The sequence below is a fragment of the Wyeomyia smithii genome, chromosome 1 (genome assembly GCF_029784165.1).
Source record: "Wyeomyia smithii strain HCP4-BCI-WySm-NY-G18 chromosome 1, ASM2978416v1, whole genome shotgun sequence".
Taxonomy (NCBI): Eukaryota; Metazoa; Arthropoda; class Insecta; order Diptera; family Culicidae; genus Wyeomyia; species Wyeomyia smithii.
In genome coordinates, this window is record NC_073694.1 from 61,774,856 (window position 1) to 61,786,005 (window position 11,150).

At 33.7% G+C, this 11,150-nt stretch overlaps 1 protein-coding gene across 1 annotated transcript in view; it reads right to left on the reverse strand.

Moving 5' to 3' along the window:
* The window catches only part of LOC129722575 (probable G-protein coupled receptor B0563.6), a 168,093-nt gene that overhangs the window by 90,166 nt on the left and 66,777 nt on the right, over positions 1-11,150 (reverse strand). The gene's annotated exons all lie outside the window — the stretch shown is intronic.

The following is an 11,150-nucleotide window of genomic DNA, read 5'->3' on the forward strand; positions in this document are numbered from 1 at the left end:
TGTTGTAAATAAATTACCCTCAAGCTTTTTCTTGGAAATTTGAACCAGATTTCAGAAGAAACTGCAATGCTTACTTAGCTCCTTTTCTTCTGAAGCTCCCGTCCTCACTTCTTATTAAAAATATATACTGAATTGTACGTTGAACCTAGATTTGCGAAGAGTAAGAAACATTTACAGCTTTCGGGAGCCAAGCATTGTAGCAAAATCTGATCCCACAGTTTGCACATGTAACACAATTAGCGATGCAGATTTTTTTGAAAAGCTTTACCAAAAATGTATAGACCTATTTACGTACGAATGTGTTAGTGCCACCCGTTGAGAAAAACACAAATAAATCGCTGTTTTGTTTGCAATGCTACGTTTTGAACAGCTGGAAAATTTTTCAGTTGAATACTTATTTTATGTATTTAATTTGTGACCTGGAATCTAAAGTAGCTGGTGAACGTAATTGGCAAAATTAGGAAAAAGTGTTGAAGCAACTCTACATGGCTATACACGTTTACTAGTGTGCTCAGGTGAAGAGTCACTTAATCTCTATGAATGATACAATATGCTAATGTAAGATATAAATATTGCTTTCTAATTTAAGACTAAGTGCAAACAGAGTATCCATGTTATTCCACTTCTCGTTATCGCAGCAAGATTTAAAAAGTCTTTATTTCGGATTTTTTCATACAGCCTAGGCCTTCGAAAAGAATAATGTTCTCGCCTACACTCTGAAAATCTAAAATTCTCAAAGATTGTGGAGAACCTTCATTTTCAGATAATGTATTTGAGATAGAATTAAATTGACAACTTTCATCAATAGCTATATTTTTTCCCTGTATAACTCTAAACTATATTTCGAGAGCAGGTTTGTAGAAGTTTACTTCAATTCGTGAAAAAAAACTTGATGCTGATTCATAAATCTAGGTCCTGCGATTTCTGAAAATAAAGCGAATAAAAAAATCAATTACTTCTAGCCAGCATTTAAAAATTGGTTTGTGATCGAAAAAATAAGACTCATGTAGTGATAACATTCATATTATTTGCAAAAACCACGTCAAGCCTTAATTTAATGATCGTCTTTGGTTAACTCTCTGAAAACTATCTTTCAAATTCATTTCATTCATTATTGAAATTGGACTTATGATGGTATACGATTTGTAAGTGACTGGCCAAATATGTATAAAGTAATAGTTAGTATAACAAAGGTTTCTGCACCACTAGGTGGATTAATTTAGTCAGTTTTCTGAAATTTTGACTTTTTGATTGATTTTGATTTGATATTGATATTTGGACTTTTAAACTTTTTGAATATGTTACCTCTTTGTTTCTTCGATATTTCGCCCTCCTCCTCGTTTTCATTTGTACTTTTTGAGTATGACTTTGTATTTTGCTTTTATATTTTGTACTGTTTGACTCTGTTACGTTTTGACCTCTTGACTTGTTGAACTTTTAACATTTTGACTCGTTGTTTTTTTGTCTTTTTGACGTATTAATTCTTTAGCTATCTGAACTATCTGAATTTTTTACCTTGTGTTTTTTCTTTTTAAAATTTCATGTTTTGATCAATTTTCTGATTCATGGCAATTATTTTGACTCTTTGACTCTTTGAATTGACTCTTTGACCATTTTACTTTAAGACTCTTTAACTTTTTGAACATTTGACTGTTTAACTCCTTGACTTTTTACCTCTTTTACTTTTAGACTCTTTGAATGCTTGACTCTTTGACTCTTTGACTCTTTGACTCTTTGACTCTTTGACTCTTTGACTCTTTGACTCTTTGACTCTTTGACTCTTTGACTCTTTGACTCTTTGACTCTTTGACTCTTTGACTCTTTGACTCTTTGACTCTTTGACTTTTTGACTCTTTGACTCTTTGACTCTTTGACTCTTTGACTCTTTGACTCTTTGACTCTTTGACTCTTTGACTCTTTGACTCTTTGACTCTTTGACTCTTTGACTCTTTGACTCTTTGACTCTTTGACTCTTTGACTCTTTGACTCTTTGACTCTTTGACTCTTTGACTCTTTGACTCTTTGACTCTTTGACTCTTTGACTCTTTGACTCTTTGACTCCTTGACTCTTAGACTCCTTGACTCTATAAATCTTTGATTCTTTGACTCTTTGACTTGACTCCTTGACTCTTTTTACTATTTTGGTCTTTTTCAAATTTTTAGCTCTGTTTTACTTTCTAACTCTCTTTAATTTTGACTATTTCATAATTGTTTGAATATTTTATGATTTTTTGACTCTTTTAACCTTTTGACTCTCCTCAACTTTTTGACTCTTCTTAACTTTTTGATTGTTTTTAATTTTTAACCTTTCGACAGTTTCCTGCTTTTTGAATCTCTTTAACATTTTGACTCTTCATAAGTTTTTCACTTGTTTTTAACTTCTTGACTCTTTTTGACTTTATGACTCTTTTTATTATTTTGATATTTTGATTTCTTCAACATTTTGACTCTTTTTTACATTTTGACTTTCTTTTACTTTTTTTACTCTTTTTTAACTTTTTGACATTTTTTCACTTTCTGACTGTTTACTTTTAGATTTTTTTATCTTTTTGACTATTTTTACTCTTCGGATTCTTTTCAACTTTTTGACTCTTTTCAATTTTTTGACATTTTGATTCTCTTCCACATTTTGACTCTTTTTTATGTTTTGACTTTTTGACTCTTTTAACTGTTTTCAACTTTCAACATGTTGACTTTTTTAACTGTTTGACGTTTTTTCACTTTCTGACTGTTTTGAACTTTAGACTCTTTTTAACATTCTGACTACTTTTAACTTTTTGACTCTTTTTAATATTTTTATTTTTTTTCCATTTTCGGATTCTTCTTGTGAGACTTTTTTAATCTTTTTACTTTTTAACTGTTTGCCTTTTTGAATCTTTTACACATTATGACTCTTTCTATGACTTTCTGATTCTTTTGAGCTTTTTGACTCTTTTTAACTTTTTGACTGTTTTCACCTTTTGTTTCTTTTACTTTTTGGTTCTTTTTAACATATTAGCACCTTTTAACTCTTTAGCTCTTTCTTACGTTTCAGCTCCTTTTAACTTTTACACTCTCCAACTCTTTGATTTTTTCTTAAATTATGACTCATTCTAACATTTTGACTTATTTTCAACTTTTTGACTCCATAAGGAAGTAAAGAGCAAAAGGATAAAGAGTCAAAATCAAAATTTCGATTTTTAACATTTTTGACCCTTTATCTGTTTGCTCTCTACTTCCTTATGGTTGTGTTCTTTTAGTCATTCGCTTTTTTTTTGCTTTTTGAGTGTTTGGCTTTTTTTTACTTATTTTTATTCTTTTACTTTTTGATTTTTTTATAATTTAGACGTTTGACCTTTCAACAATATGACTCCATGATTTTTTTACCAGTTGGAATTTTGAACTCTCCGACTCTGACTCTTTGACATTTCGACTGTCTGACTTTTGGGCCTATTAATTTTTGAATTTTTGCCATTATTACTTTTTGTCTCTCTGATTTTTTTTTTATTTTCAAGTTTGTGATTCTTTGAATTTATAGCTCTTTTACTTTGGCTTCATGAATATTTGATTATTTAACTTGTTGATTTTTCTTACGCTTTTAGACTATTTGACTTTTTGACTCACTGGCTTTTTGAGTGTTAAACTTTTTACTTTTTGCCTCTAGCTTTTTCGTCTCTCATACTTTTTCACTTTAAACCTGTCTAATTTATTTATCTTTTGGAATTGTTTTTTTTTTGACTGTTTCACTCTTTAATTAATCGTTTTACTGATCATTTAGTTTTCGTATCTTGAAAATTTTACTTCTTGGTTTTTTGTTTTATTTCTTGACGTAAAACTACGTCTTACGGCAACAGATATAGGGGTAAAAATTAAAAGCCGGCAACATCGAAAGTGTCATCCATTTTCGAAAGTTTAAAAAACAGTCAGTTACCAAGTAGGAGCGGATATCAACAGTAGTGAAATTACCAGCAACGGTGACTGCAGCGGGTACCAGCAGCGGTACTGGTAGCAGCGTCAGCGGTAGGTGTAGCGGCACTACTTTCTCTTGTAAAAGGCTACCTTTGTGCGGTAGCGGCAGCACTAGCGGTGGTCACATTGCCACCGGCCAATGTCAGTGAAAAGCTGCCGTATTTTGACAACACATTAACGGATTTTGGCAATCAAAATCTGTCGACCGTCTAATTTTCCGTGTAAAAAATACATTTTCACTGTATTATCAAAAGAGTGTCTTATTTCCACTGTCTCGGATAGCACAGAGATGTGATTAGCATCATAAGTGCTATTGAATTAAATAATAATAAATTGTCTTTTAAGGACAAATTGAATACTTAAATAGAGAGTGAATATTTTCTGCTTTACACTTCATTCAAAATGTTAAACGCATTGCATTCTGCAATATGCAACACCCAACAGTAGCGTGATAAAATATTACATAACTAAGTGCGGCATCTACTGTTATCTGCCCCTAGGGACGTTGCGATATCATTAGGCATCGATGCTTAGAATCGATACTCGCATCGAAAGCAAGCGCTGATACTCCGATATAATCATGAGAAAAGTATCGATGCTGCAAGGCATCGCTGTTCGATATCAGCTCATTTGAAGTAAAACTCATATGGCTGTTTTTGCCCGCGATAAAAACAAACAGCTTTTGTAGATGCTTCGACGATTATGCTCGTCAAAAACATCCAAACTTTTCTGATCCGTATAAATATCACAACACTTATCAGACAATCAGTCGCGTAGCGTAATATATCAAGTAAAATACAGTAAGGTCGCTTTTTGAGCGGTTTTTTCACGCAGCTTTTTTGCGCTGATTGTGGAATTAACGCGGTTTCTTTTTACGCGGCACATATCCCCCGCGTAAAAAACGATTTTAGTGTACACTAAAAACTAATACGAAATGAAAAAATATCTGTTTTCTTTATTTTTCCTATGATGATTTTAATTTTTGGTTCTCATCACAGATGTGACAGTGATATTTATTTCCGCAAATTCTTTTCCACTAAATGCTTAGTAATCTTGTTTTGGTTTTGCCTTAGTACCTAAACTGGAATAATTTTAACGATTATAGCTTTTCAACCGTTCCAGTGAATTTTGGTGCTCCTTGCCAGCCCGGATGTGCGTTGAAAGACCACAGAGTAAATGTTTGTCGAGTTTGTCGCTTGCTTCGATACTAAAGTAGGTATTAGACGAAGCAAATATTTGCTGTTTTTCAATACAGATTTTATTTTGTGCAAATAAAAATCGTACCAAAAATAGCAAATATTTGCGTCGTCTAATACCTGCTTAAGGGTAGTGTATCAAGATTGGTGGAGGATCGCCTGTCAAGTATCGATATCAAATACCGAGTATCGGAAGTAAAAGAGTCGATTCTAAGTAAGTATCGGAGGTATTGCAACGTCCCTATCTGCCCCCATACGACACTAAAACGCAGAATCTCGCCTTTGAAATTGTCAATCTCAATTATGGAAACACTCTACTATTGTAAATGATCAAGCAGATTTTCAATACATGCGAAGAAATAATATTTATTTGTAGTACTGTGGATTAAATAGAGTTTTACCACTATCCGCAATGTTTTGGCGAGTGGCAGAAAAATTCTACCTACTGTAGACACAATCAAATGATTTTGGGGCGCTAATTGATTTATTACTCAAAAAAATCAACTCATTTTTCGTGAATTTAAATTTAGTGTTTATTTGTAATTTATTTTGGTAAAAAAAATGTTTTTGTGAAGCATTATTGGTTTCCTATAATTCATTCTCAGAGAGCTTTTCTGACCTACCGATGACTCTAAGCTTAGTTGTTACTTTTGTATTATCATCCATTCTAGTTCAATTACAATGTTTAAAACCATGGGGATTTGCCTTAATAATGAAAAACAGTCTCGTTTATTATACAATTTATACCTGTGACCCTGTAACCATGCTTCCCAGAGTGTCCAGGGACACCGGTCGTAATAAGACAATTTGTGCTCGGCTGCAAATATGCCCGTCTTTGGCATTCTCATGGTAGAACAATTTTCCGTAATGCTAGTGATTATTCTCAGCCGGCTCACGTCACCCAGTCCAGCAAAAACTCGACCGGCTGTAATGGCATTGAACTGCTTTTTTTCCGTAAAGCTGAAATGACCATCCATTTTCAGGACTCTTGTTCGTACGTGGGATGATGGCGAGAATCTGTAGCAAGAAAATTGGTACCATTTTTCGTTTGTTTGTTGGAGCGTTCCTCTAAAGTAATGATTGGATATTTTCTGTCTGAGTACCGTCGCTGAGGCAGGATATGGTCGATTATTCACTTCAATGGCTAACTGAAACTGACGTTTGCACAGGGCGTATGACGTGAAATCGCGGAGCTTTATTTGGAGCTTGAAGATTTTACTAAGTTGTCTCTTTTTAATTAAGTTAAAAGCTTGCTGAATGTTGACACATGAAAACAAAGAACACTAGGAGGATTATTCCACTTGTAGATGCAGCATAGAAATTATATTAGATGGTTTCATGCCTCATGATTTAGAACATTTTGAAAAAAAAAAATGGATTTGTAAACTTAATGAGAAGCAGCATTACGACCGAGCCAGCTTTGTTCCTTGCTCATGGAAAAGGTTCTAGTTAAGATTTTAATGGTTTGCCAACACGCACGGAGCATAATTTGCTCATAAAATTTAAACATCCTGGAATAAATTATTTAACGATTGTGTTTACGCAAATTTCCTCCCACTTCTCTCCCACTCGGTACTAATTTGGCACACCACAAAGATAATCTTGAATGTAGTCGCGTGTTTTTAATAGGCGAAAAGTTGGAAGGTTTTTGAAAAATTGAATACTTGATTTTATATTTCGGTAATTGAAAGATCCGTGACTATTTTTATAGATCACAAAAACATGCGAACTGAACCTTGAATGTTTTAATGATTTCGAATAGCTCACGAACCTGTTAGTATTCAAGGCTATTACTGTTAATAGGCAGCTTATTTATAAACTTACAGCGCTAAAAAAAAAAAAAAAAAAAAAAACAAATAAGTGCCCCCACACGCTCTGCTCCTTGTTGAAAAGTGTCCCAGCACAAGTTCGTTTGTTAAAAAGCGTGAAGAACAGCAATCTATTCAAGAACAGGAAACTTATTCAATTATTTTTTATAATCTTTCGCTTGAACTCGTCGAGCAACAACTTTTCGCACATTCATCTTCCCACCAGACAAAGTCTCGTCTAGAGTTTATACGCGCGATGAAAAACAATCACTCAAGGTCCATCTCGTTTAGGATTTTTTATTTTTTTTTTTTTGTTACCAAACCTAGCCACACTAGCAACGACGACCGATGCCGAAAATTTATCCATTTTCACAACAATGCTATCCGTTTTCGCACGTCCTTTTATTTCGCTTTACTATGCATTCGTCCGCCGCCGCTGTCGTTTCGGAGCAGCGGTCGAGACCAAGGACCCTGCGACCGTTACTTTTTCTCCTGTCACTAATTCACTCGCAGCACCAGTCAAGTGAGAACGTCGAAAGATAAGTTTTCTTTCTTGTATCAATTTCGTTCAAGTACCTACAAGCAGCACACAAAAAAGTAGGAAAAAGTTGACGGCATCATGTTGCGCAACAGATCGCGAACAGAACGAAATCGAGCGTAACTTCGTTTTGATGTAGGACACAAAATACACAAAACTAGCTGACGACGGTGGATGATACGTGACTGCGAAAGCTAGAAAGATGCTTTTCTTGCCATATTCCATTGCAAGGTTTGAGGTCTCCCTGTACTCTGGGCGGATTTCGAGTTTCCTAATCTTGGCAACAAATTTACACTGATTTATCGATAATAAAATGCCATTTTCGTTCAGTAAGAAAGTTGCGATAATTTATTGACTGCTTTTTACAAGTTCTTTTTTAGATAACCTGCATTTGCGGCTAAGGACTATAATGCGTCCCCTCTCCTTTCATTCTGATGGAGACGCATGATGTTTTTGCAAATCCAAACATATTTTTAAGAATTTATAATATGAAATGTAACCGAGTCAATGCAACTCACTCAATTGTAGTCATACAAAGTCGAAATCGCTGGAATGACCAAAATTTGACGATGAAATTATGTGCTGCAAAACTGTATTGCGATTATTTATGGAATTCAGGTGCGCAATTCTGGACGATGTAAATTACGTCCAGGAAAGTTTAAAATAACTTCCAGAATCGGCTTTCTATCAGAAATTCTTCTAAAAATAGCTTGTTTGGCAAAGAATCTACACTTCTGTCAATCTTCAATCATCACAAGTATATTTACCGGAAAGAGAGCCTGCAAAAACGATTACTACCTTTCATCAGAAGCCCAGATAAAATTCCTTTGTTTTGGCGAAGTGGTATGAAGCCAAACATGTTAATACTGTAGCAAAACTCGCCAATTTTTCAGATTGCTCCTAGTTACGAACCATCGGGAGATGTTGAGTTCTGATGAAGCAGGTGCTTTCCAAAAATGTAAACCCACGCGGCGCGATTCGTCACTGGAGGAACACCCGAGTCTATGAAAAATCTTTTGACTTGAGTGAAACGCAAATTTCAGGATATAAATGCAGGATACTGATATTTTGAGACGGGAATTTAGAAACCTAAATAACGATTTAAAAACCGGTTTATTCACATAAATATCAATATTGAACAATTGGGGATCTTGGTTCGACCCAGTTTCAGTGTTTTTTATATGATGCTCTTGGATTGATCTCAGCGTTTCTACTAAATAATGGCAGTTATGTAACAAAACTGATTTTTAATGTGGAAATACATTTATAATGATCATATTGTAGTACTACCCATAATTCAAAAATTGGCTAATATGCCATTTTTACCAAAATCGAGAAAACAGTGTCTCGTGATGATAAACACCCTAAACAAGGTCCCTATGGAAGCCGATTGTCAAAAAATGCATTTGGGAAGGCAGCAAATGTGAAACAATTTTGGCTAATATCCAATATGTTTCTACCTGTGGCATGTTCACGAGCCAGTGTATTATTACTGTACTTTGTTTCGTCTAACTTTCGAAAGTGTGTTGTAGCCTGGTCAAAATCATACAAAAAAAAAAGCCTGGTGGTTACTGGCGACAAGTAACCGATCGTAAGGCTCTTGCATCAAATTTGACTTTTTTACGAAGAATATTTGATATAACAAGAATTTTTTTGTTGGGCCCCGAAACCCAATGATCATAACGTGTGACTGTTTCCTTCTGTCATAAATCTACATTCTCAAAATTGCTATTTAGCTCTAGTAATATTTAAGAGAAGATTAAGATTTCATTTTGGATTTGATGAGAAAAAATTGGAAAGTGGATTGTGGGATTATCATGAATAACAATATTTTCGTTATATTGTTATATTGTTGCACGAAACGATTGTCTCGTCGTCCTTTTCATTCTCACTTGTGCTCTTAGTGTTGTTGTATTAAATTTTAAACCATTTTCACCACCAACGAGCAAAATATAATTCACATCGTATGGATATTAGCCAAATTGCACAGCATTTTGTCAACTGACCTTTTGTTTATAATTGAAAAAACGGCTACTGCGAGAAAAACACTTGGCGGGTAGAATTTTCCTGCAAATTTCTCTGTTTCAACTCAACGGCAAGGTTCCAGCACGTATGAAGAGTGATATACTCAATGAAAAAGTTGTCATGGACAGTCAAAATACATTGTACCGACGAAAAACTTTAAAATGCGTTTTTCTCGATTTGATGCCTATGGCATATTGGCCAATTTCTGAATTATGGACAGAGTACTCAAAACTGTATTTCAATGCCTGAATGATTAACTATTTGATATTTAATAACAGAGAAATAATGATCCTGGTTTGAACCATGCAGATTGTGGTTCAAACCATATATGATCCTAATTCGAACTACAGAATAAATCGTGCAAAGGTTTTCTATTTTCACTCTTTCACTTTTTCATTTTTCATTTCTCATTTCTCATATCTCATTTCTCATTACTCATTTTTCATTTCTCATCTCCCATTTCTCATTTCTCATTTCTCATTCATGATTTCTCATTTCTCATTCCTCATTTCTTCTTTCTCATTTCAAATTTCTCATTTCTCATTGCTCATTTCTCATTTCTCATTTCTAATTTCTCATTCCTGATTTCTCATTTCTCATTTCTCATTACTCATTTCTCATCCCCCATTTGTCATTTCTCATTTCTCATTTCTCATCCCTCATTTCTCATTTCTCATTTCTCATTTCTCATTTCTTATTTCTCATTTCTCACTATCATTTTCATTTCTCATTTCTCATTTCTCATATCTTATTTCTCAATCTTCATTTCTCATTACTCATTTCTCATTTCTCATTTCTCATTTCTCATTTCTCATTCCTGATTTCTCATTTCACATTTCTCATTTCTCATTACTCATTTCTCATCCCTCATTTCTCATTTCGCATTTCTCATTTCCAGTTTCGTATTTCTCATTCCTCATTTCTTATTTCTCATTTCGCATTTCTCATTTCTCATTTCTCATTTCTCATTCCTGATTTCTCATTTCTCATTTCTCATTACTCATTTCTCATATCTCATTTCTCATTTCTGATTTCTGATTTCTCATTTCTCATTTCTCATTTCTCATTTCTCATTCCTGATTTCTCATTTCTGATTTCTCATTTCTCATTTCTCATTTCTCATTTCTCATTTCACATTTCCCATTTCTCATTTCTCATTTCTCATTTCTCATCTCTCATTTCTCATTTCTCATTACTCATTATCATTTTTCATTTCTCATTTCTCATTTCTCATATATTATTTCTCATTTCTCATTTCTCATTACTCATTTCTCATTTCTCATTTCTCATTTCTCATTCCTGATTTCTCATTTATCATTTCTCATTTCTCATTTCTCATTTATCATCCCTCATTTCTCATTTCTCATTTCTTATTTCTTATTTCTCATTGCTTATTTCTTATTTCTCATTTCTCATTTCTCATTTCTCATTTCTCATTTCCAATTTCTAATTTCTCATTCCTGATTTCTCATTTCTCATTTCTCATTACTCATTACTCATTTCTCATCCCTCATTTCTCATTTCTCATTTCTCATTTCTCATTTCCCATTTTTTATTTCTCATTTCTCATTATCATTTTTCATTTCTCATTTCTCATATCTTATTTCTCATTTCTCATTTCTCATTACACATTTC